We start from the raw sequence: 7,232 nt of genomic DNA on the forward strand, positions 1-7,232 counted from the left end.
ATGGTGATTTGGTTCCGCCATTTTTAAGGTCTTAAAATGTAACTATTTCTTTAAAGTTTGTTTGATTGTTATCGAAGATGCTTTCGTTAACTGTTGATAATTAAGTGATCTACTGATAAATGTAAATTGTAAATGACGTGAGGTTAAGGATGTTATGCGAAGTTTGGCGAAACTTATGAGATATTTATGAAATTATTGTCTCGTGTGTTTTATATGTTAATAGACCAAGTGGACAAGTTGGGCCCAAACCTCTCCTGCTTTTGTACAGCATCCTCTCCTCCCCCCTCTCCCCCTCCCCTCCCCATCCTCTCGCCCATCCCCTCGCCCCTCCCCTGCCCCGCCCCCCTGCCCTCCCCTTCCCTCTCCACGTCCCTTCCCTCCACTGCATCCCCCTCAACCCCCTTTATCCTCCCCCTCCCTCTCCCTCCACCCCCTCCCTCCTCCCTCCTCCTTCCCTCCCTAAGAGATAGATTTAAACTTTAAAATATGAATAACTGAAAAAATATAACACCGATTTCAACGAGACTCCTGCCATTAGCACCAATGGGATGACGGTGAGTAAGGTGCGCCTAAAATTGTCGCGCGACAATGTACTGTTTTGGCTGTAGTTCAGGAACAAACAATCAAAAACAAACAAACGAGAGTTGTCGTATATAGATTACGGTTAACCGGCAGCATTATGTTCCACGTCATTAACCAAGATTACCTCTTGAATCATGCTGAGGGCATGATTTTTAGCTTCTGCACATAACAGCAATTTTAGTTTTTCACTCAGACAAAAAAGTGGATACATTGGGCCAAATATCGTGGAAAACAGACTAATTGGAGTGCCTTTGTCGACCATTTTAGATATGTGATAGACTTTGAAAAGGGATACGAATTGTCCACAGATTAAGTTGTTGATGTAAACCTTAAGCCAATGTTCATAGAGGAGTAAACAATTGCGTGTGACCTTACGTTCAATTATGCAAAATCTTTAAAAGGTGTGAAGGAATGCCCATATGAGCGTGTTACAATGAATGATGATAAAGAAGGAAACCCTGGAAGCAATGGATATTAATGTGAAGATAGAGAAGAAAAAGACGCATGTGGCAGGGAACGTGCCGAATACTAGCGAGTGTAGAATCTTTGGGTTTACATGAATAGGGAAAGTTGGCAGAACAGCGAGGGAGAGAAATAACACTTTCAACACGATCATGTTCAGACATTTTGGCCCGAATACTTGTTCCTGTTCGGCACTGTTCTTTGTTCTTTGGAATCCTGCTATTCTGATCCAGACCGTAGAATAAAGAACAGAGGCGGCAGGGGGGGGGGGCAGAAAAGTTTGTGTCTGTGTTTCTGTGAGGTTGAAACCCCGCCCTTTGCAAAAACTTCGGAGCTGTTCCTGCTCAGGAGTAACTCCTTCGGTCATTTGGGCCCCACCTTCGTCAAATATGGGCACAACGAGGCATAAATCGAAATATCTCGTTTTGATTCCGTCTTTATCTACCGTTCCACCTGAAATATCCTTTGATTGTGATATTGTTATCAAACTTGCATATGGCGGATAGTGGAGGGACTGCAGCAATGCAGAATCTATTTTTAATCTGCAGCTTTGCACAATGAATTTGAGAGGAGAACATTCTTATTTTTACCTGTGTATTTATTACCAATACGAACCATGTCATATGATTATTTACTCATTCACTTTAGAAAGCCATGCAACTGTTCTATCACATCGTTAATTCTGGAACCAGTAAAGCAACGCACCCTTCCACGGCCGCAGATTTCCCCATATTTTCCGCACAACCTCGAGTTTCTGCCATTGTTACCGCTTGGACTTTTCTTTTCCTACGTACTTCCACCTCAGGACAACCGCAAACGACTACAACTACTCTATTCCCCTTCAAACCCGGCTCCGCCCACAGTTCGTGGTGTTTGCATTGACTGCATTCCTTGTATTTCCCCCACCGTCTTCCAACAAGGAGAATATTTTGGGATATCGAATGGCTGCGTGTTGACATGTGTCTTGCGACGAAGATTGGATAGTTTCGCCACTTCTGACGGCTGAGATTCATGATGAACCCTCGATGTTGCTGTATGTCCAAGTTGCACGGTTGGTTACACCTCAATTGAGTGCGTGGAAATGTAAATGATTTAGAGCTCCTCGTATGGCTCTGACGGGTGGCGTCATCCCGAAGTTCTAACATGTCGGGCGTGTCTGATTTACGTGGAGAATAAACTGTTATATTAGTTTGAGAGAATCAATGCCACTGAGGGACTCTGTGACATTGGGTTCCATTATTTGTCCAATTTACTTTACTATTCTGATTGACACATGTGACAGGTGAGCAGAACCTGCCTGAATGAGTATTATGTCCTTGATTGGAAATTACTTTCGGTCATCAAATTATTTACCTCCATGTGTCAATTTACAGTTCATTTTAGGCAAGAGAGGGAGAACTGTTTGGCAAGGAACTGCAGATGCTGGTTTACACTGAAAATACACAATAAATGCTTGAGTACCTGAATGGGACAGAGAGCATCTTGGGAGCAAAGGAATGGGTGATGTTTTGGGCTGCGACCCTTCTTCGCACGGTGTGAGGAAGGGTCTCGGCTTGAAACGTTCCGCTGAGTTACTGCAACATGTTGTGCCGATGTAAGAGAGAGAACTGAGCCATTTGTCACGGTGGGCATGTGGAACTCACGGGGCTCCTGAATGCGGTAGAGCCCCTGACCCTAAGGTTATGGGGAATGTACAGGGTAACTGCGGGGAACAGTACACGATTTTGGCGATACTCACCGAGCCGCGTTGGGGCAGAGTGAGATAAATCGGGCCGTGATTGCAGCGGGAAAGGTGATGCGGGGAGGCATAGTAAAGCAGTTGACTCGGTGAACACGTGAGGTCAACAGGAGTCAGCGAACGCAGTGGGGCAGTGCGGCGAGCAGGATGTGAGGGGGGATTTGCATATTCCCCCGAGCATCTCAGCGCCGAATGCGCAGTAAAATTTGACTGAGTGGAAATTTCACCAACTCTTTTAGCTGCGTCCTGAACTTACACTGGGTGAGGGCGTAGAGGGCAGTGTTTGTGCAACAGCTCAGGAGCTGTAACATGGTGCCCAGTTCTCGTACAGTGGCGAGTGGTAACAGAGTTACATGGAAAGTTAAGTACAACCGGTTCCACAAAGAATACACCGTAAAAAGTGCCCATAACAGTATGAAATTCCCTGACACCAACAAAAGTAAAATGAGAGATTTCCTGCGGTTCTCCATCACCGGGTCCCTGGGAGTTTCGCCACTGCTGGGTTGCCGGAGTCTCCTGCGTGCCATGCCAGCGATTAAAACACATCTGATTGTTAGAACATTGAAAACGAGAACCAAAATCATTGGGACTACGGGGGTGAGGAGATAGTGAACGAATTCGATTGATCCCCATACATCTGAATCCCTTACACCGAGTCTTGAATAACAAAACCAAGGTATGTTAAACAGCATATATTGCCCTGAGACCATGAAATACCAAAATATGTTCTTTAAACAGCCCAGCACAGTTATCGTCCCCACAACCATAGCCGCAATTATCGGCGTGCAATATGTAGTTTTGAGCATTTAATGGCAAATCGCGACAAATCGATCGAAGGTGAACGCGACTGTGAACCAAACAGAACAATCAGTGACAGCATAAAGCAGAACAGCCTGGACGTTACACGTGCGGGTGTTCCATAGCAAAACAATCAATCCGGCAGAGGTAATTGGCATCTGCCTCAGTATCAGGTCGATAATAACGACCAGTAGATCCGCCGCCGCCATGGCCACCAGATAGCGAGTGACTCCTTTGGAGAGACCGCACTTTCCACGGGACAGGACCACGATCGTCACCACGTTTACTGCCAGGAGTACAATAAACCGGAATGTGAAATATCAGATTGAAGCAATATTTCCGGCCGTAAATGTGAAGGAAAATTATTATTCCTTGGAAATAGACAATCCGCTGTTGTAAAATTACAATGCATCCAACTAGTAAATGTACTCTAATGTTTCGCATAAGGTATACAAGGGAAGCAATAGGCTAAAATGTCGTTGATGAGGGTACAATTTTGTTGCAGATTCATAGAAGGTTAAGAATCGAGGGATACCTGAATGACATGTTGCAGAAGCAAAAGTACAACACCCATCATTGATACTAATCAAAACATTACGCCCAGGTTCCCGCCGCTCATTATTCTCCCGTGATGATACATTTGTAAGTGGACAGGCAACCAATTATCCTGGTCAGCAGAATTCTCATGCTCTGATTGGTCCACTACTGGCGATAAACTTTACCATGTTGTAACTGCATTACTGATTGTCAGATTCTCTCAAATCCCAAACGTTTGCGCAATTATTCACAGGAAAGAAAACGCACAAAGCATCGTACAGATGCACAAACTTGAAGTTATGTTTGGAAATATGGGAATTTGTGTAGCATTATAAAGGACGAAGCTGAAAATGTTCTTGTGAAATTATTTAATATGATAGGATGGGCTCGCAAAGCACAGACAAACTCATGCTAACTCCAGCAGACGGTCATAAGCATACGATATATAACTCGCCTGGAAGCAAGTGTGTTCTATATCCACTGCTGGATAGCATAGAGAGTGGGGAAATTGAAGGTTTGGCATTTGTCCAGGGTGGTTCACGGCCGTGATCCTACTGATGTGGGGTCCGATAATGTGGGAACACGAGTAATTCCTATTAGTCTGAAGAAGGGTATCGACCCGAAACATCACCCATTCATTCTCTCCAGAGATGCTGCAAGTTCCGCTAAGTTGCTCCAGCATTTTGTTTCTACATTCGATTTAAACCAGCATAAAAACATAGAAACATAGAAATAGGTGCAGAAGGAGATCATTTGGCCCTTCGAGCCAGCTTCATTGTGATCATGGCTGATCATCCGCAATCAGTAACCCGTGCCTGCCTTCTCCATATATCCCTTGATTCCGCTAACCCCGAGAGTATCCAACTCTCTTTTAAATTCATCCAGTGAATTGGCCTCCACTGCCTTCTGTGGAAGAGAATTCCACAAATTCACAACTCTCTGAGTGAAAAAGTTTTTTGTCACCTCTGTTTTTCCGTTTTAAATGGCCTCCCATTTGTTCTCAGACTGTAGCCCTTGGTTCTGGACTCTCGCAACATTAGGAACGTTTTTTCTGTATCTAGCTTGTCTAGTCCTGTTATAATTTTATAATGTTTCTATAAGATCCCCTCTCATCCTTCTAAATTCCAGTGAATACAAGTCTTGGCCAGTCTTTCCAACTTTTCCTCATATGACAGCCCCGCCATCCCGTGGATTACCTCGTAAACCGAAGCTGCACTGCCTCAATAGCAAGGATGTCCTTCCTCAAATTCGGAAACCAAACGTGCACACAATCATCCAGATGTGGTCTCACCAGGGCCCTACACAACCGCAGTTCTTTCCTACAAATAGTTCTTATTAGTGCCTTTGTATGCTAGATAAGCTACTACATAGACTCAAATACCTCATATACATTAGGAAGCAGAGGGTGAAGCTGGAGAGTTGTTTTCGCGATGAGAAATTAAGCATGATTGCGATCGGCGATGGGATCTGAGCTGTTTTGTGGATATTTGAATATGGAAGCAAGAGGCATGGTAGTCAATTTAAAGATTTTACGAAAATCGGTGGGATTCTTCAGCGTGCCAAGAGCTTCAACATTATTTATATCATTTGTCAAGATGGGCAGGCTAATGGAAAGTGGAACTCATTCAGCCATGTTACTCAGACTGCATCTCCGCTAAAGAAAACCATGCTGACTACATTTAATGCATCCACAACCTTTCAAATATATATATTCATCCTGTCATTCAGACCGTTTACCAATGATTTCCCGACCACCAGTGTTATATTCAGTGGTTTGTTATTACCTGGCTTACCGCTCTTATGTTGCTTGAATGAAGGTAAAACATTTTTGACACCTTTGCAAGATTATTAGTTTGAAACACCAGGAATACGAGCTGGAATGAAGATATAAAGTAACATCTTCTTTCAGCCGCAGTTAGTCCACGGGATGCGCTAATGTATTTGGAGGTAAATAAGGAAACAGCAATTTAAGGCAACGTAGGATTTTCCTAAAAATAAAATGGTGGGAAGAATAAAATGCTAGTCGTGTACTGGTGGCAGGTTTGCTAACTGTACACAGGAAAGTGGCAGAGGCGCTTCACTAGCCGTAGGCGAGTGAAATGCAACAGCTGCAATGAGGTTGGCAACTGATAGCTAGAGTTAGGGAACGAAGACAACAAGATGTTGCGGAGGGTAAATAACAAGATACGAAAGCAATTGTATAGAGTTCATGGAATTAAACGGGGGGTTGGCAGACTTACCCGGAACAGCAATAATAGCGAGGATTGGGTAGTAAATCACTTGAATGGTCGCAAGTGCATTTGCTATTCGACCATCTAACTTCAACCACTCATGGTTTGCAAAGACATATTCAGCATAAAAGAATACATTTCTTCCTGTTCCAGTACTAGCTCGCTCAACGTTTTCGAGATTGCGAGCCATTTCTCCAAAAGCACAAACGACTGTATCCTTTTCCCGGAATTCTCACTCTGAAGAACGGTCTCGACCCGAAATTGCGGCCTATTACTTTACTCCAGACATGATGCCTGACCCGCTGCGTTACTTCAGTTATTTGTGTTCATCACCTGTATCCAGAGATCGCCCCCTGCTCGCTATCGGTACCGGAGGTGTTCCTCCCACTGCCGCTGTGATTCCTCGTTAACAAATAAGTTTATTTATAGCAGAGAAACATATTCCGATGACCCAATCAGTCTCGAAAGGGAATAACGTTAATTCATCCACGACCAGGCTGCTGGATTTAAATCTTTATTTGCTACGCACTGGAGCAGCAAAATATGATTCATCGAGGATGACGTAAGATAGTTTGTGCGATGAAGATAAACCATGTTCATCAGGTCAAGTAAAAACGTTCTTCTATAGACCGAAATCGCACATGCAATGGGAGAAGAAGACATAATTACTCATCCCAATTATGGAAACATTAGTTATATTCAGAGTTCGAGGCAAAGGATAACAGAACCGCAGGGGGAGATTTAAAATGAGTCTTTTCACCGGGACGTTGAGAGGCAGAGCAGTCCATAGGTAGAAAGAAATGTATCGCAGGGCGATTACTGGCAGCGATCCACATTACATGTTTTAAATCCACGCGAATATGTCGCTGTATATCCCTCTTTTC

General features: G+C 43.9%; 1 pseudogene; it reads right to left on the reverse strand.

The window, feature by feature from the left end:
* Positions 1-2,964: 2,964 nt before the first annotated feature.
* LOC144609608 (putative G-protein coupled receptor 139) lies at positions 2,965-6,538 on the reverse strand (annotated as a pseudogene).
* Between the last annotated feature and the right edge of the window lie 694 nt (positions 6,539-7,232).

The sequence above is a fragment of the Rhinoraja longicauda genome, chromosome 34 (genome assembly GCF_053455715.1).
Source record: "Rhinoraja longicauda isolate Sanriku21f chromosome 34, sRhiLon1.1, whole genome shotgun sequence".
Classification (NCBI taxonomy): Eukaryota; Metazoa; Chordata; class Chondrichthyes; order Rajiformes; family Arhynchobatidae; genus Rhinoraja; species Rhinoraja longicauda.